This window comes from Lemur catta, chromosome 15, assembly GCF_020740605.2.
Source record: "Lemur catta isolate mLemCat1 chromosome 15, mLemCat1.pri, whole genome shotgun sequence".
Classification (NCBI taxonomy): Eukaryota; Metazoa; Chordata; class Mammalia; order Primates; family Lemuridae; genus Lemur; species Lemur catta.
Window position 1 is genome coordinate 913839 of NC_059142.1, and position 19307 is coordinate 933145.

A 19307-nucleotide genomic window follows, 5' to 3' on the forward strand; every position below is an offset into this window, starting at 1 on the left:
CCATTGTTGATGGGGAAACTGAGGCACCACGTGGTGAAGTGACCTGTCTCCACAGCTGGTCAGTAGAGGAGGTGAGACGACAGCCTGAGGTCGGTGAGTGCTGGGCTGGGCTGGGCTGTGCTTACCGGCTGCCTAGGGCCCAGAGCCTGTGGCTGGTGGGGCCTGCAGATCACTCTGCTCTGAGCCGCCAGCAATCTGGGCGCTGGCCAGAGAGCCATCCTCCTTGGTTAGAATCCTGCAGCCAGTCTCCCGGCTGTGCAGACACATAATTATATTTCACATTAAAGGGGAAGCTGGAGGCCGAGGGGGCCGGGGAGCCTTTTGAGGCTTATGCTCTGGGCACAGATCTGCCTCTTCAGCCCAATTCTGTGGCCCCAGAGCTGAGCTGGGGATCAGGCCAGTGATAAAACGGGGTTTCCCTGGGTTAGGGCCCAGCTGGGCAGGTCTGTCTGCCAGGATGAAAGGCCTGGGCCTTGCAGGAGGCAGGAGATATGAGGCCCAGACAATAGGCCCCAGGAGGCTGGGAGGGCAGGGTGGGTGGCAACAGGCTGGGGAGAAAGCCTGAGCCTCCAGAGACAGGGGTGGGCAAAAGAAGAGGGTCACATGGGGGTCAAGTTGGCAGAGAGGGAGGAGCACAGAGGAGAAAGCAGGAGCCCAGCAGCACATGGAGAGGGATGCTGGGGAGAGGGGGACGGTGTGTGTATACCGGTGTGCATGCCTGGGCGTGCACTAGCGTATATTGTATACACATGTGCACATGTGCAGATACCACCCTGCATGTGCACGTAAGAGTGTGTGTGCACCTGCGACCATCATGCATATCAGCACGTGTATTTTCCATGCGTGGATGGGGAGCCTGAGCTTGTGTATCCAACTGTGTGCACCCGTGTTCAAGATTCCCTTGCCTGTGTGTGTGCTAGCCAGGCACCTGTGTGTGCGCGCGTGTCCCCGGGAGGACGTGCCTGTGTGTGTGTGTGTGTGTGTGTGTGTGTGTGTGTGTGTGTGTACGCGCGCGCGCGCGCGTCCCGGTGCGCAAGTGACTGGCGGTGTGTGCGAGGGGCAGCCGGGCGAGGAGGGGCGCGGGGCCAGGCCAGGGCCGTGGTAGGCGGGGGCAGCGGCGGGGCGGCGCGGGGCGGGCGTGCTCTCGGCGGAGAGTTGGAGGAGTTGCCGAGCTGGGCTCCGGTGGCAGCGGGGCGCGGGGCTGCGTGCGCGCCGAGCTGCTGCCTCCCGCCGCCTCCTCGCCCTCCATTCCTCGTTCCCCGTCTTCTCCGGGCCACGCCGCCGCCGCCGCCGCCTCCCTGGGAACGGTCGCCGGGGGAGGGGACTGGCGCGGCCGGAGCCCGCGGGGAGGTGCGGGGCGCCGGGGCGTAGGGCAGCGCGCCCGGCCCTGCCCGAGATCAGATAACAGCCGGAGGGGGAGGGGGTGGGCCGGCCACGCTCACAGCCGACCGAGGGACGGACGCCGGCCGCCCCGGCCCGACCGAGCGGCCGGGGGCGCCGTCCAGGCGCGCGCCCCACCGGTGGCTGGACCCGGGCGATCCGCGCCCGGGACCGACGCGCCCCTCGGCATGGAGCGCCCACCGGGGCTGCCCTGAGGCGGTGGCGGCGGCGGCGGCGATGCAGCCAGCGCGGCGGCTGCCGCGGCCAGGAGCGGCCGCCCGAAGCTCGGAGGACACGGGGCGCGCCGCGCCCCGGCTGCTGACCGAGGTAAGTGCGCGGCCGCGGGCACGCGGAGCCCCGGGGCCCGGCCCCACTTCCCTCCAGGCCGCCCCGCGCCCCCTGACCGGGGCGAGCACGGGGTGGTGCAGCCACAGGGAAGGTGGGGCGGGAGGGTGTTTTCTTCGTCTCCTCGTTTTCATTTTTCCTCCCTTGGTGAGCCATCGGAGGAAATGCTGACTGCGAGCTTTTCTTCCCCTGCTATGTCTCCTGCTGCCGCCACCAGGGAACTTTGCTCCTAGCTAACCTTCGTCCCCGGGGCGCTCCCGGAAACTTTGAGGAGCCCTCGGCACCCCTGGGCGGTTTGCACGAGGGGCTCGGCAGAGAGCGTGCGGAGGCACTTTCGCGCGCGGCATGGGTCCTCCGCGTGACCTTCCCCGAGACCCAGCGATCAAAGTGGGGGCACGGAGGGGGGTGCTCGGGCTATAGGGCAGCCCGGAGAATGCCCCCGCCCCGAGACCTGCGGGTCCTTTAATTCGTTTCTCTTTCCCACCTCCCATGCTCCAATGGAGTAAAAATATTCTGGAAATGGTTCTCTGCCAGCGAGCCAGCCTACAAGTCCAGCGGCTCCTTTTTGCTTTTAGAAGTCGGCCTTGATCTCCAAGGGGATGGCCCCTCCGCCGAGAAGCCCCTGGGGTTTCAGGGCCTGGGTCCCCGCTGCGTGCGCACATCTGCTCTGCATGTCCTGGGGGAGCAGGGTGGGGAATCTGGGGCTCGTGGGAAATGGCAGCTGGGTGGGGAACTCCTGGGGGGGTGTTCGGAGAAGAGTTGAAGCCCAAGCCCGGGTCTGTGCCTGGGGTCTGACCCGGCGCGCCTGTGAATATCTTAAAACCTGCGTTGGGAATGGCGGTCACAGGAAAGTGTTTCTTTGGGGATAGCCTTCGGTTCTGGGAGGTTCTCCTGCCTCCCCACAGTCTGGGCTTGCCTGGACCTGGGGCCAGCCCTCTCCTGGTTCCCCAAGGGGCGTACCCACGCGGGAGCTCAGCGCTGCCTGTGCCCATTTCTAGTTTCTTCTTCACTCCCTTGTGCCCAGGCTGGAGTCCTACAATAAAGCGCTGGGGACCGCCTGCTCCCCATGTCCGTGCCCCCAGCCCTGGTTCTAAGGCTCTGTCTCCCTAGAGAGTGCCGAGGCGCCTACCCGCCTCGGAAATCGGAAATCGGCAGCCGCCTCCAAGAAGGTGCAACGCAAGAGGTGTTAGCCTACTCTTCAACCCCCCACCCCCAGGTGCAAGAGGAATGCAGCCCCTGTCCGCCCTCTCGGACCCCAGCCCCAAGTTTGCTAGGTGGCAGGCGCGGCTCCTCGCGCAGCTCCTTCCTGGAGGAGAGGGTCAGGGAGGGGGCTAGCTCTCAGCCCTGGGTGCGCCAGAGGCTTACAGTCTGTTTGGCCTGTCCCCTCCTGTGTTCCGAGACAGCCTCAGTGTCGCTGCGGACTCCCCAAGAGAGTCTTCAGCAAAGTCTGCCCCTCAGTTTTCTGGTGGCCCCTCCAACCAGCCAGGGGACCTGAGGTTGGCCACTCTAGGAGGGGGACTGTGGGAGGGCTGCTGTTCAGTGGGGCCAGGCCCCTTGAGAGAGCAGAAAGTGAGGGGGAGGGGCTGGCTTGACAACACTTGGGGAGAAGGAGGGCGGCTCCAACGTGCTGGGCAACAGGGAAGGTGCCTCTTCTCCGCTGGAGCACTGCTGTGTGCATACAGCAGGCACTCTGTAAATGCTGGTGTTGATGCAGACCTGGCAGGTATGAGCTTCAAGTCCCTGACTGGCCCCTCATTCTCCTCGCTGGGTGAGGGCATGGCTGAGCGCCCTGCTCAGCGCTGAGGGCATGAGCCTTCTCTTGGGGCGGGGGCATGGCCTGGGCCGGGAGTCCATCTCGGGGACCCTCCCGTGGCAACTCCCACATCAGACCCCCGTAGGGACCCCTCCAGGTATGTGCCTCAGCTGAGCTGAGAGGATGAGGTGCCCAGAGAGGGTTTTGCCCAAAGCCACGAAGCGAGTTGGGTTTGAGCAGAAGCTTCCATGTAGCTCTCCCCAGGCCAGGGGACTGCCCCTGCCAGCATTCCTGTCCCGGGCCACGGTGTCCTCCCCAGGTCTGCCCGAAGCAGGACAAGGTAATGCTGGCTTGCCCTGCGGCCGTGAAATAGTAATGACAGCAGTGACGATAGTAATAACAGTACCAGCAGCACCCTGCAGCGACGCAGCACTGGGGCCCGTGCCGCCACGGGCAGCCTTCTCTGGCCTGGCCTCCAGTGCTCTGGGCCGCAGTTGGCAACACCAAGCATGGCACCCGGAGGAGGCCTTGGCACACAGTTGTGACGGAGGTGACTGCATTGTCACTCCTGGCAGCCTCTGTGGCCCTTGCCAGGCCCCCAGGCGAGAGACTGCCTGGGGTGTACCCTTGGTGCCCACCAACGGCCACCCTCAGGCCCCCTGCTCCCAGGCATGGCTGTGAGCTGGCCCTTCCTCTGACAGGTGCAGCTGGTGCTTGTGGCTGGGCCCTGGCCAGGGCTCCACTGTGAGCGATGTGGGCACACCTGGCCCTCCCCTGGGCCTGCTGCTGGAGCTCTGCTGTGGGCTGGCATGGAGGAACGGTCAGATGGGGCAGCTTCTGGGCTGGAAAGGTGGAGGCCGGGCCGGCCACAAGGAAGGTGTGGTGGGCATGGGCTCAGCCCCACGGGATGGCTGCTCGGGGAACTGGCAGTGTGATGGGGCCGGCAGCAGGGCTAGGCTGAAGATGAAAGAGAGCTGGCCTGAAACTGGGCCGTGTACAGGGTGGCTGATGTCTTCAGAGGCGCTGTAGGGGTGAGGTCTGGGGGCTGGGTTGGGGCAGGTGGGTTTTCCAGAGGAGCTGGGACCAGGGCAGGACTGGAGGCCCTGCCGGGCACTGGCCCAGGCTCAGCACTCTGCCAGCTCACTTAATTTCCTAATGGCCTGCCAGTGCAGAGGGTGGCGATGGCTCCGTTGCGTAGACAGGGACTGGAGGTGCTGGAGGGACTGGCCTGTGCATGCTCTCCTGGGGACAGAACTGCACCTTTCCTGGTTCCATGACACCTTGTCCGGGGACACTCGTGCCAGCCTGGCTTCGACCCCCTGTCCCGCAGGCAGGTCCCACAAGGCCGTGGGGCTGCCTGCCACCCCCACTCCTAGGGGGCTGCATCCCTAGGACCTAGAGAAGGCCTGGCATGCAGTAGGTGCTTAGCAAATGTCCGATGAGTCTGTGCTTCCTCTGGCCACGGAGACCTCAGTGACAGCTCCTGCCTCCATGTACTGGTGGCAGCTATAGGGGCCACGAGCTCTGGGGCTGCAGACCCTGGGCCCCACTGCTCGGCTTCGGCCCCTGGTACAGTGTGCAGCTCACAAAAGTGCTTAATAAATGGGTGTTGCATGAGTGGAGACCTGGCCCCTGCCCTTGAGGACATCACCGTCTGGGAGGAGACTGGAGGGCAGACGTGTGGGGCGAGAGAGGCAGGGGGTGCCACTGGTACTAGGTCACTTCTCCTGGCCTCAGTTTATCATCTGTGAAGTGGGACCAAAGCCCCAAGCGAACAGGGAGGCTCCTGAGAGTGTCAGGACAGGGCAGTGGAAAGCTGAGCCTTGGCGTGTGCCCCTGAGAGGTAGAGAGGGCAGGGCCCGGTCTCAACAGAAATGGGTGTGTGGAAGGGGGCCGAGGAGGAGGGCTGTGAGCATTCGTGGTGCCGGAGCCTTGGGAAGCTGTCGTGTCCATCCAGCCTTTCCCTGGATGTGTGGAGAACGGGCCCAGGAGGGTGGCAGTTTGCTGCGCTGGTGGCCCAGATGCAGGCGTCCTGCTTCCTGGTGTCCTTCCCATATCCCCCTCCAACCCCCACCCCCACTAGTGCTCCAAAGCCCAGACTTCCCGCCAGGCTGCTGAAGTGGCAGTGTGAGGCTGTGGGGACCTTGGGGACCCCTGCCCAGCCCCCCGTTAGCCTTCAGCCCTGCAGCGCTGGATGTGGTTCCATGTGCACGGCCAGACAGGCATCGGAGCCCCCTTCTCAGCGGCCCTGGGAGCAGTTCTACCCTGACTGTGTGTTAGTGTTGCCCCTCAAGTGGGCGGGCACAGCTTCCTGGATCTTGCCCGGCTCCCACCTGCCTGGCCTGAGCCCTCCCATCTCCTGGGGCAGCTGAAGCCACCTCCTCCTCCCCTCACCTGTGGGCTGGACCTCATTGAAGGGCTCGGGATTGGAGAAGGGCCGGGGAATACAAAATAAAGCTTACGAAGTGGTGGTTTCCACCAGGGGCACCCCGGCTGCTGTTGGGTGAGCGCCTGCTCCATACCTGGCATGTCCTGCGTGTCAGGGCCCTCCCTCGGGTCCAGCCAGATTCCTCACCGGGACCGCAGGGCCCTGCGCGGTCTGGCCTCAGCGCCAGCACTTGCTCCATCCCCTGGCCACCCACCTGCCCTCCTTGCTGTGTCTCCAGAAGACCAGGCCCGCTCCTGCCTCAGGGCCCTTGCACGTGCCGTTCCCTCTGCCTGGACTGCTCTTCCCCGAGCTCCGCGCACCCCTTCCCTCAGCGTCTTCAGGACTTGCCCAGATGCCAGCTTCTCCCTGAGCCTCCCTGACTTCCAGTGTGACATTGCTGAATACTTTCTCCCACATCCTCTCTCCTGCTTTATTTTTCTCTGTAGAACTTAATGCCGTCTGCCAAATAGATTTTATTTGTTTATCTTGTTTACTGTCTGTCTCTCTCTTGGAGTATAAACTTCTCTTTCTGGACCTCTTCTACCGCGGCTGGGCCAGGAGGCAGCAGGTGCCTGGCAAGCAGGTGGGGCTGGATGGTGCCTGACACGTGAGCGCGCAGTAGCAGTGGTTGCCAGAATGATCTTCCCATTCTGCAGATGAGAAAACTGAGCCCCAGAGAGGTGATGTCACTGTCCCAGAACTGTGGCGCTTGTCGGGGGCAGAGCTGGCTTCAGACCTTTTCTCTGAGCCTTTGGCCTAATGTCTGTCTTGCTGAAGGAGGTGGGGTTTATTTCCGGCTCCTACTTGGGTGGAGCTCTTTATATCGTGCCCTCACCTGCTTCAAGCTCCAGACCTTGCCGTGTCCGTGGCCTGGGCCTGCTTCTGGCTCAGGAGACCCCTGCCGTCTCTGGGGGGAAGCAGTTCCCCTTGTAGATGGGGCCAACGGAGGCCCAGGAGTGCGGCCTGCCAGACTCAGCTGACCTCTGGGAGCCAGTGGGTGTCTGGAGGCAGGAGGCACCGCGGGAGAAGCCGGGCTGGCGGGAGGGGCGGTGTCTTCGTTTCTTGCCCAGCTAAGCGTCCCAGACTCCCACAGCCATGACGTACACCATCGTCAGTGTGTTTCACCTCCCCTCTCCAGTCTCTTTTTTGAAGATGACACCCAGGTTTTAAAATTTAGAGAAATTTTTAAAATTTGCCATTATTAGCTTTAGCAACGTCCCAGTTGTAAAGAGAACCAGCATGCTTTCTGGTTGGCTGAGCATGGCCGTTCCCTCCTCCCATGGATGTCCCCATTGTCTCTGAAAAGACAGGACTGGTGGCCCCTTTGTGGGGAGCAGAGAGGTTCCAGGCTGGGCCTAGGGCCAGGTGTGCTGGGGCGGGGCACTGTCTCCTGAGGCTCCCCTGGGTGACGACTGGAGCCCTTTGCAGCCCTCCCTGTCCCACCGCAAGGGGGTGCGAGTGTGACGTGATGTCCCCATTGTGGGAGTGGGCAGCCGGGGCTGGAGAGGCCCAAGGGCATGTAGCTCTTCAGAGGTGCAGCCCCAAGGCCGAGGATGCCTGTTTGGAGGCTTGCAGAGTGGGGGCTGGGATGAAGGAGCGTGGGGGGCCGGGAAGGAGAGGTCAAGGAGGGCTGTGTGGTCCGGCAGCTGCAGGCGTGCCCTCACCCCTGCCTGCCTGCCTCCTTCCAGCTGCAGCCTGGGCCCCGAGCTGGCGGCTCCAGCCCTGCAATTCTCCAGCACTTAAAGCAAAAATAAATTGCTGCCAGCAGCTGGCGTTCCGGGTGGTAGCAGCCGCGCCACCCCCTGCCCCGACCCTCCGCCTCTGAGCTCCTGGTTCCAGGCCAAGGCCAGGCCTCCACTCAGGCCTGTGGGGGCTGGGGAGGGCTGAGGGGACCTTGGCATGTCCCCAAGGGGGGCCGCCCCTGGTGGGGTCATGGGGAGGGCAGAGGCAGGATGGACACCTGGGGCTCTGGGCAGGTGCTCAAAAGTGGGGCTTCCTGGAGGCCGGGGCCTCTGCCTGCCTGCACAGGGCCCGGGCATCGCAAGCTCAGGGGGTCCTGGCCACCCGCTTTGTCCTGGGGACTGCCCGCTACATGCCACCTGCCAGCCCGGCTCCTGGGCGTCTCTTTGCCTTTGGACCCCTCCCTTCCCTTCTCAGAGAATCCTAGAGGTCTTGACTTGTCAAATGTGAGTGACATAGGCCCTGAGGATGTCAGGATTTTAGCTGTTGAGCATGTCCCACGTGGAGGCTAGGGGCATGGCCCAGTCAACAAGTAAACAAACACAAATGTAATCATGGACTTTCTCACATTCTTTTGTTATTTTAATAATTATAATAGTGTTTAATTAAAAGAGTGCTCCATGTTCATCGTAAAGCAGTAAACAGTTGCAAAGATAGAAAGTGACTCCTTCTCAGATCCTGTCCCCCTGGCCCCAAAGCTTTGCACCCTGGAGCTGTCTGTCATTGGGGAACCTTCCCCATGTTCTCAGTGCTCATGCAAACATGTGACTATGTGAATGTGGGCATGTAAACATGCTACCATGTGTCGTGGTGGCCCCTGCACCGTGTGTGCCGCTGTGTGCTGCCTGCTGGGCCCGGGGGTCTCCTCCTGTCTCCTTTGGGCGTGGCTTGCAGGCTGAGCCTCAGAGCCCCAGTGCCCTAGAGTCCTGGTCTGGAGTCTGAATGTGCAGCACTCAAGTTCCCGAGTCAGCAGTTCTTTGAGTCTAAAGTTTTAGCCACTTTGAGATGCAGAACCTGGAATGGCACAATTGGTACCTCTTAGTGCCAGGAGAGGCCCTGAATCCTCACCTGGGTACCTCCTTCCTCAGATCCCTCTGGAGTGTAGGTAATCCAGCTCCCTGGGCTCCATCTCCAGGATTCTGGCTTGGAGAGTCTGGCGGGCCCTGGAGTCTGCAGTTTTTAACCTCCTCCGATAGCCCAGCCCCTGCCACAGCCAAGCCCCCAGCCCACAGGGCAGGTCCCATCCCTCGGGCCCTCGGGACCCCTGGGCGGATCCAGCTCCCCCGCAGGGCAGAGTAGACGGGTGAAAGGCGAGAGTCCCCCTTGAGCACGGAAGGGGAGGCACTCGCTTCTTGTCCAGGTGGGGTCCTGGCCTCTCTGGCTCCATTTTCCCTGGCCCCCCAGGGGCAGGATTGTCTGGTCCTTCACAGCCTTCAGACTGGGGGCCGATCACTCCCCACTCGTCTCTGAGCCTCTGCCTCTCGGTGCCCACCACCTGAGGGCCACCCCGTCCTTCCTGTAAGCCGGTGTCAGACGAATCAGTCCGCCTTGTACTGCCGAGGGCCTGTTTTGAAAGGATCCGATGTGCATTCTGGAAAGGGTGTTAATGATTCCTGGTGGCTGTCTCTTTAAGCCTCAGTTTCCCCATTCATGAAATGGGCATGGGCTTCGTTTCCCTGTCTGGGCATCTGTTTTCTCCTCCCCTCTGGGCTTCGGCTCTGCAGGCAGGGCAGGGCAGCTTAGCTTCCTGTCCTCCCTGCTCCCCCCTCTGCCGTGCGGGCCGGAGGCGCAGCCCTGCCATCACCTTGACCTGCTGGGCCTCAAGCTGTCAGTAGCACCTGCCCAGCCGGAGCAGCCAGATCCCGCCCCGGTCCCTGGGAGATTTGGGGACCACCGCAGGGCGTGCCCCTGGGAGCCCTGGGACAGCCACAGAATGGCCCAGGTGCTCCCTGGGGCTGTACGATAGAGGAGGCCCCACTGCCCTCCCACCCTCCTCTGCCAGGGATGAGGCTGGCTTGGGCCCTGCCAGCACTGCCTCCGGGCCATCCATGGGTCCTGGCCTGGATCCCACAGCAGATGCCCTGGCCCTGCAGCTCGAGGGCCCATGACCAGGCTTTGGGCCCCGGCCTGACCCCACTGCCCTCCTGGTGGCCTCGGGACCAGCTGCGGCTGAATGGGGATGCCCCAGGTCAAGTGCAGGTGGACAGCGGGGAGAGGAGGAGCAGAGTGGCTTGGAGCAGGAGCCCTGGGGGCCTCAGCGTCGTCCCCTGTGAAGTGGGAACACCAGAGAAGACGGCTGAGTGAATGCACACTCCTGCCGTTGTGGCTGGGGTGTGGAAGGAGCACTGGGGCCGGAGCAGCCCCAGGTTCAGAGGAAGAAGCAGCAGCCGCGACGACCGAGGTGGAGGGTTGGGGAGGTGGAAGCACGTCGGACCCCGTGGTGGTCCCCTGCTGCCGCCATAGCAGATGGCCACACAGTGGGCAGCCCGAGACCCACCCAGTCCCGGAGGCTCGTGCTGCAGGCGGGGTTTGGGCAGGCCGGGCTCTGAGGGAGACTCCGCTGGCCTCTCCCTGGCTCCGGGCTCCGGGCTCCGGGCACTGGCAGGGCTGCTCGTCTCAGCCCGCCTTCCCCAGCCTTCACTGCCTGAGTCCCCTTCACTTCTGGGGACACTTGTGAGGCATTGTGGGCCCACTCTCTTCCGGGATGGCCTCGTCTCCAGACCCTTATCTCAATTGCATTTGCAAAGACTCCGTCCAAATGCGACCACACTCACAGGCTCTGGGTGGACACATCTTTCGTGGGGGCACCATCGACCCAGGACACGTGGTCAGCCCGGGTACACTGCCCTGCAGCTTGACTTTTTTTCTTTTAAGGAAAAGGCTCCTTTTAGCCACGCCCTGTGGGGAGCGCAGCCCTGGGCAGCTTTCCCAGCTCCTCCGTGCCTGCGACTCCTGTCTGGGACATGGAGACGCGAAGGCCCCTCTCGGTGGGAGGTGTGGGAGGTGTCGCCTTTCAGCATCCGTCCCCCAGCGCCGTGGCCGTGGACTGTGTTTCCTGCAAGAGGCTGTTCCCGCTGCGTTAACGCGCCTCACGCGGTGCCCTCGCCCCCAGCTCTCCATCCAGCCCGCGGCTGGCACGGACATAAAGCTGCCGCAGTGCCCGCATGCCTGGGTCCCCTGGCCAGGCCGTCCTACAGAACGTTCTGGAAATGGCCCTGCCTGGGCAGAGGTGGCTTTGAGAGCTGTCCCCGCTGAGTTGTGCTGGTTTACATCCCCCTCGGCCCCCACCCACGGAGGCCCTAGTCCTGGCGATGAAGAGTGGGCCTCCGCCCCAGCCTCCCTTGGCGGGCCTCTCGCTTGAGGGCTGGGGCGTCTTTTCACGTTAAAGCACCGTGTTGTAGCTTCGTTTCTGGCAGCTGCCAGCTCCTGCAGGGAGGGCATTTTCCTGACTTCATCCTTCCCGGTGGATTGAGACCTTGGAGTTGGTGGGATGCCCCTGCCGAGTGCCGTTCCTTTCTCATGCCACTGGGTCTTCACAGCTGACCCTAGGGACAGAGAGCACCTGCCCCATTTCACAGATGCCAAAGCCGAGGCTTGGGGAGGCCCCGCAGCAGCCATCCTGTCTGTGCCCGGAGCCCTAGGGTGGGGTTCCCACTGCTGAGGGAGGCATGGAGAGGTTGGCTTTCGTTCCTGCTGGCTCCAGGGCCTGGCCCCTGTGTCTTTGTGGCCCCGTGTCCCTCTGGAGGCCCGCGTATCTGTGACTTACGGTGATGCCCCGTGGCCGAGGGAGTCTGTGTCCTCCGCCCCCTGCTGTGGCTCTGTCAGTATATTTGGGGGCTCCAGCAACATGTACAGCCTGATGGTGAAGTCAGCAGCCTGTGGTGTCACCAGGTGTCTTTATTTCTCAGGACTCAGGAAGCGGTGTGACGTCTTGCCAAGACTTGGCACCCAAAGATAATAATGAAAATGACTGTTTACCAGCATCTGCTGGTGCCAGGCGCTGTGCTCTGTGCATTCCCGAACATTATCTCATTTAATTCTCAAAGTGTCCCGGCTGGGTAAGCAGTGGGGCTTGAGAGATGAGGCCGCCGAGGAAGGCAGGTGTCCAAGCTGGATTTGCACCCAGATCGGAGGCATCACGAGGAGGCCTCAGTTCTCTGCAGAAGGCCACAGGCCCTCTGGGTCCGCCCCCAGGGAGACACCAGGCCATCAGGATGGGTGTCTGGGAGATGTCTTGTCCGTGACACATCTCTGGCTTGCAGTGGCATGGGACTGTGGGACTGGATTTAAGCGGGGCTGCTCTCCCACCCCCATTTGCTGTGTGACTTGAGGCAAGCAGCGTCTCCTCTCTGAGCCTGACTTCCTTACTCTTAGAAATGGGGCCAAATCTACCCTGTTTAAACTGTGATTGTGCCGGGAGCATACCTGGCCAGATGTTGGACTGTTTCAGAATTTTAGATGACACAGTGTCTGAGCCTGCCATTTTATAGGTGACGAAACTGAGGCCCAGAGAAGAGGAGGACTGGCAGGGCCGACAGCCACCCTGAGTGACCTCAGCCATAGGGCATGGGCAGCTAGCTCCATTCTACCTCATTCTCGCCCCTCGGACCGGGCTGGAGACAGACATTGCCTGAGAGTGTGCTGTGTGCTGGGCTCCTGGGGGAGAGGGTGAGGCCAGGGCCCTGCAGACGATCTCGGGGGCTGGGGGTCCCACCCCTGTACCTGTGTCTTAGACAGAGAGAGGCTCACTCCCCTCCAGCTGCCCTGTGTCCCAGGGGCCCCCGCCTGGAGACTCCATGGATGCCAGGCTTTCCACGAATGTGGTGGTGCCCCAGGGTGGGATGCCAGCAGCTTTGCTGCTTGGGGAGGCCACTGAGTTTTTGATGGCTGACTTACTCGTTCATTTAACTCTGGGGCTCCCCAGTCCTCTGGGGGAAGGAGCTGTGCTGAGCAGAGATCTCTGCAGAAGGCTGGGGCACCCTGGGGTGCCACAGGGTGGTAGAGCAGGGACAGCTCCTGGGGGAAGAGTCTCTGGATCCCAGCCCCATGGGGCAGGGGGGTGCTGATGTGGCCCGCGTGTCCCCCAGGATGCGTGTTCAGCCCAGGGGAGCCCTTAGAGAGCCTTTCAGAACCATCCGTGGGGCCCCAGGCAGAGAGGTCCCGAGGTACCTGCCTCCTGAGCCTCCCGGACTTGCAAGGAACAAAACTTAAAGGACATGAGCCCCAAGTCCAGTTGCAGTCTTTGCTTCTGGGGTGGCCCGTCGGCCTCTGGACCCTTTCTCCCTGCAGATTCTGCTTCCAGGCTTGGGGTGCTGGCCCTGGACCCTCCTCCTCTTGCTTGCCAGCCCCTCACCCGTGCCCAGCCTTCCCCCTCGAAGGTCCCAGGCCCTCTGCCAGCAGTGTGACCACCTCTTTCACTGAGAAGATCGAAGGGGAACTTCCACCCCTGCCCGCCAAGCTACCCCACCGGGGCCCGTCTGCACCGGGCGGGGTGGCATCCCCCTGGTCCACAGGCCCTGGCCCTCTTGCCCACCGGAAGCCCCTGCTGTCACCAGGCTCCTCTCTCCCCTGGACCCTCTCTGCACCTTGGCTGAGAATGATTCCCTCCGAAGCTGATCACTGGGGCCCACCATGGGACACTGCGCCCAGGCCCCAGGACACTTCAGGGGACAAAACTAAGCCCCAGCCCTCAGAGCTCCCGTGCCAATGGACGACTGGCGAAGGACTCCATGGGAGAGGGCCGGGCTCCCGGAGAGGGGCTGAGACCAGTGCTGGTGGATCAGGGGGGAGCCGGCAGGAGGCCAGAGGGAAGCAGGCCGGGCTCGGAGGGGTGCACGGTGGGGACTTGGAGAAGGGGCAGGGCAAGGGGGTGGGGAGGGGGCAGCTGCAGGGCCTGGAGGCCAACGCAGCATTTCTGGTATGATTTCTTTCTTTCCCCTAAAAACAAGCATCTCTTCCCTGCTCCCCAGGCGAGCTGGCCGTGGCTCTGGCTGGGAGGACTCGGGCTTGGATCTGTCAGGCTGGGTTCAAATCTCCTTCATGTGACTCCTCAAAAAAATTTTTTCTTTGAGGTGAAATGCACATGACATAAACTTAACCATTTTAAAGTGAGCAATCCAGTGGCATTTAGTGCGTTCACAGTGCTGTGCACCTGCCTCTGTCAACTTCCAGAATGTTTTCATCACCCCAAAAGGAAGCAGGTCCCCACCAGCATCATCCTCCCCGCCTCCCCCCGCCCCCAGCACCATGCTGCTTCCTGGCTCTGCGGTATCCAGTCTGGACGGGTGAGTGGGGCCCTGCACCACGTGGCCTTCTGGGCCTGGCCTCCTGCTCTCAGTCAGCGTCAGGGCCAGGTGCCTCCGCTTGTGCCCCGGAACAGACGGCACTCCCTGCTGCTGTGGCCGGGTGATGGCTGTCCGTCCTGTGGACCAGCTCCGTTCCCCCAGGCCTCAGTCGGGGCCACTGGGGCCGTCCCTGCCTTTGGTGGCTGTGAGCAGGGCCTCTGTGGACACGGGGATGCCTGGTGTTGCGCGGACACTGTTTCCGGTTCTCTCCACGTGCCTGGGAGTGCAGTTGCGGGGCTGCAGTAGCTCCTTCATTTTGGGGGGGGGGCTGTTATCTTTGAAAGCTGTCTCCCTGCTCTGGAGCGCGCCCCCCCCCCTGGGACCCCTGCAGCCCCGCCTCATGCCTCTGCCCCACCAACCACAGACCTCACGGCTGTCCCACCGCTGCTGTCCTGCTTGTCCCCTGTGATATCACTGAAATGTCAGGACAGGGTCCCCAGTCATCACCTCCATCTGTCTGGTCCCGTGCCCTGCTGGGACGCCTGCCCTGTGGCAGTGGGCTCAGGCCGCTTCCCGTCCACACTCTCTGCTCTGCGCACCGGCCGCACCCGGCTCTGTGTCCCCCGCAGCCCAGGCCTTTCCACCCCCACCCACCATGTGGTGTCTCCCCTGGGGTCAGTGGGCACCTTGGACTCTATGGGGCCAGGGCCCCCACCCTCTCTAAACCTGCACCCCCTCCCTGCCTCCCACCGCTGGAAGAAGGGGCACGCTGAGGGATCCCCACCAGGCCTGCCTCGGCCATGGGTGAGAGGGCTGAGGCTGGGGCCTGCCTTTGGCAGGGCTGCTCCCCAGCTGTGGGGCATCCATGTCACGGCTGCCGGGGGTCTGGGCTCCTCGTCTGAAAAGTGGCTGCAGGAAAACTGGGCTCCCCACCTGCAGCTGTGTCGGGGTGAAGCAGGGTGACTTGTGCAGAGCGCTGGGAGGGGGGCCTAGTGGGGGCTCCGAAGCAGCTTCCCTCCCTCTCTCTTCCTGAGCTGCAGTGACTTCTCCTGTGGGAAGCAGCCCAGGGCATGGCCCAGAGCCTGTCTGAGCCTCAGCGTCCCCAGGTGTCAGTGGGAATAATAAGCTGCCCACCCGAGGCCCCAGTGGTGCCTTGAACGCAGGGGTTCCCGGAGGCCCTGGCACACAGTCGGTGCTCAGCATGTGCTCACTTATGGGTCCTGGACATGGGCAGTGCCCAGGCCAGTAGGCTGGCCCGGAGGAAGGGTGGGCCTGGCTGCCACAGCGGGGGCACAGGCAGGCAGGGGCCCTCTGCCTCCGCACCCCGCGGGCTGCAGCTGCTCCAGGCTCTGGGGGGCGAGGCCCCCCCAGTCACCCTGTCAGTGCTGAGGGCCGCAGGAGCCCCCCAGGGCTGCGCCCAGCGGTTGGGTTTGGAGGGGCTCCAAGCCACCTGGCTCCTCTCAGCCTGGGGGCGCTGGTGCCGTGGGGAGGGGGGTTTCATGGCCCCCCCCGCCCACTACCCAGCATCCTCAGGGCATGGAGCCCAGGCAAGTGGGTTCAGAGGGTGGGGCCTGAGGCTGGCTGTGTAGACGGGGTCTGGCTAAGCGGCAGGCAGTTGTGGCCCAGTGGCTGCAGTGCTGGGGCCGTGTGGATGGGAGCGGAGCGTGGAGACAGGTGGAAAGACTGAGGAGGTGCGGGCAGCACACGTGGGGTGGCTGTGGTGGTGTGACTGCTGTGACCCCAGGCAAGGCCCAGGCAGTATAGGTGTGTCTGCGTTTCGGAGGCCGGCGAGGGGGGTGTCATGTATCGATGCGCAGATGCTGGGGGGCGGGGTGCACGCATCTGGGCACGCAAGGGGTGACCCTGAGCAGCTTCCACCCCTCTTGCACAGCCCCTGCTCTCTGGGGGGCGCCGGGGCTCCTTCCAGGCCCAGGCTGGCATGTTAAGTCCACGTGTCCTCTGTCGTCTCCCGAGACATCCCCGGGTGGCCACCACACCCGCTCTCCCCAACTCCCAGGTCCACTCGCCTTCGCGCCCCGAGCCTGGCTGGCAGGAAAGTGCAGGCTCCTGGGTCTGGCAAGGACATTGATCAGAAGCTTGTGTTGCTTGGGGGTTTCCTGGGTTTTGACTCATCGCTTTCACGAGACGGCCCTGGAGGTGCCGGTGCTCTTGTTGTCCCTGTTTTGTGGGAGACGCTGCTGAGGCTCAGAGAGGTTGAAGGGATTTTGAGGGGCCCCAGCGCTCCTGCGAACCACAGCCCAAGGGTCTGGCTCTGGCTGGCAGGGTCGCACTCAGAGGCCCAGCTTCAGGCCCGAACAGCCTGCACCCGGGGCTGGCTGCACCCGGGGCTGGCTGCACCCGGGGCTGGCTGCACCCGGGGCTGGATGCACCCGGGGCTGGATGCACCCGGGGCTGGCTGCACACCTCCACCCGCGGCACACAGCCTCTGCACCCCGCCTCCTCCCTCTGCCTCGGCGCTTTTCCTGTCTTGCTCGTGGGGCAGCACTGTGTGGTGGCCGTCCATCCAGTCCGGGCCCTGCGATGACCCTCTGGGCACCTCAGACCACATCTGGGCTGGCCTGCAGGCAGGGGTGGAGGCCTGAGGGCAGACGCAGGGCAGGCCCTGGGCCCTGAGGGCCCCTCCGTCCTGTTCCACAACGATTAGCAGTTGCTGAGGACCCATTCTGTGCCAGGCGCTGGGCTTGTCTCACCTGGCCACCCCATAGCCCATTTTACAGATGAGGCCACAGAGGCCTTGAGTGCACAATTTGATCCCATGGGTCTGACACCAGTCCCCATGCCCCCATCCTGCAGCAGCTGGGACCCAACACTGAGCAGTGGGGCAGACACCCGGCCTGTGGCCTGGGGCTGGGAACATCCTCTCAGGGCCACTCTTTTGGGACCATGGAGAACGTGGCTTCTCCAAGCTTGCAGACGGGGGCTCCACTCAGGGCTGAGGCCACCCCCCCCACTGTGAGACACTGCTGGTCCCTAGTCCTGGCCTCTCCTGCCCGACTCACAGGGCCCAGGCAAAAGAGGACAGGTTGGAGCCGAGACGGGCTGTGGCCCCTCTAAGTCTCCAGTGTTTGAAGGCCACCTCCCTGTGCCTCAGTTTCCTCATCTGTAAAATTATAACATGTATGTCATAGGGCTTTCATGAGGCTTAAATGAGAGAACAAGTGTGGTCATTGCTGCATGATGATGTTTTGGTCAGTGACAGACCACGTGTATGATGGTGGTCCCGTATGACTGTAATGAAGCTGCCCGAAACAGGTGTACCGTTTTTTATCTTTTATTGTTTTATCTTGTATTCGTTCCTTACCTTCTATGTTTAGCTATGTATAGATAATCACAAACGCTTACCGCTGTGCCCCAGTTGCCTACAGCACTCAGCCCAGGTGTGGAGCCCAGGTGTGGAGCCCAGGTGTGCAGCAGGCTGTGCCGTCGAGGTTCTGTCCATGCGCTCTGTGATGTCTGCATGGTAGTGTTGCCCGAGGATGCATTTCTCAGAATCTATCTACGCTACCAGGGCTTGGCCCAGAAATGATGACAAAGGTGATCACAGGGACAGTGATAATGACATTTCTCTATGCCAGGCACTGCTGCTCTTTAGGAACTTATTAATCCTCCCAACAATCACATCTTACTGCCCCCGCGTTATAGATGGAGAAACTGAGACAGAGAGGTGAAATGACCTGCCCAAGATCTTGCCGTGACAGGACGGCAGGGGCTGCACCATGGCCTGCAGAGAGGGGAAGGGCAAGGGGTGGCTGGAGCCCGTCTGCTGGGTCAGGGCTCCTTCCCGGTGTGCAGCTCAGGCACAGCACACCCTCTCTGGGCCCCGGGCCTCTGCAGCCAGCCTAGGCTGCCCTCTGGCTTCTCAGCTGGGCCCCTGCCGGGCCTGGTACCACGGCTGCTCTGGGCCCTTGGAGGGCAGACTGCGGCTGGGGGTCGCTCAGGGGTGCCAGCTGCCTGGCCTTGGGGTTGGAATGGGGGCAGGGGCTGGCTCAGCTCTCAAGTGCTTGCTGAGGCAGGACCTGAGTCCTGCACACACCTGGCTCCTTGCTCCGTCCACAGCCCTGTAAGAAATCCTCAACTAACAGGCAGAGAAACTGAGGCTCAGAGAGGGGCAGCCGGGGTCCTGAGAGGACACAGCCAGGGAGTCTCCGAGCCAGCCTGCTGCAAAGCCCGCCAGTTCTGTGATTGAGCACGCGCCCTACTTCCTGTTCTGCAGATGACGTGAGTGACGACACAGACACAGCGGCTACCTGCTGGGCGATCACTGCATGCAGATCCGCGTGGGGCGGGCGTCCCAGCGTGCCCCTTCAGCCCTCGGGGGCTGCCAGCTGCCCTTCTTACGCGTGGGCACACTGAGCCCAGAGGGAGGCCTGCCTGTGCAAGACCGGAGTTCCAGCCAGCCGGGTTCCCCCCAGTCTCAGGAGAAGCCAGTGGCTGTGGGACAGCCTGGGGCGAGGCAGGGACCTGCAGGAGCCCTCAGCCCAGAGTTGGTGTGGGAGGGCCCGGCCTGCGCCCGGGCGGGGGCTGCTTCTCTGGGAGGGGATGGCAGGTCAGCACTGGGATTCAGCCCTTTCCCAGTCGCTGTCCTCACAGCCAGGCCCCTGGAGTCACTTGAGGCCAAGCTGAGCCTCCACTTGGAGTCCGGGGAAGGGGAGCTGGGTGTTAGGTACAAGGACCCCACCTGGATGTGGCTTCAGGCAGCCGTGGGGACTGACTGCACAAGGCCATTCTCACGCCTCCCAGGGCCGCTCCCTGGACACAAGCAGGTGTTTGGGAGGCTCTGTCCAGGGGTCATAGTTCGGGGGGGGTCCCCCAGGGACCGGATTGGAGCACACTGTCTGTCAAGGTCACATGTCTGGCTTCCATTCCTGGCTGTGTGACTCTGGGCAAGTCTCTTTAGCTCTCTGAGCCTCAGTTTCCTTATCTATCCCACCGGGATCGTATCAGTGTCCACCTCATACTTGGGGACTGAATTAGGGAGGCCACATGCTTGGCATTAAAGGCACGGGCTCTGCAGCCGCCTGCCTGGGCTTGTTCCCCAGCTCTGCATCCTACAGGCTGTGGGGCCTTGGGTAAGTCACTTCATCTCTCTGAACCTCAGTTTCCTCTCCTATCCAATGGGGACAATAGCAGAATCTTCCCTGTAGGGTTTTCTCAGGGCACAGGGAGGCAGTCAAGGTAACGTCCCCGTAACCGTGATCAGAGTTCCTGCCACAGGCCCTCCAACAAGGGCCACCCCAAAGAACACAGCCAACCTCAGCTTCTCCTGCCCGAGAATGCTGCCGTGAGGGCGTCAGCTCCCGGCCGCCTGCGGGGCGCGGATCAGCAGCGGTTCCATCCCCGTGCGCTCTTGTCTGAT

General features: G+C 62.9%; 1 protein-coding gene across 1 annotated transcript in view; it reads left to right on the top strand.

The window, feature by feature from the left end:
• The first annotated feature begins 1189 nt into the window (after positions 1 to 1189).
• Positions 1190 to 19307, top strand: part of KCNJ12 (potassium inwardly rectifying channel subfamily J member 12) — a 37003-nt gene continuing 18885 nt past the window's right edge. The window contains exon 1 of the mRNA XM_045569418.1: positions 1190 to 1707. The gene's annotated coding sequence lies outside the window, so the exon portion shown is untranslated. The remainder of the gene's footprint in view (positions 1708 to 19307) is intronic.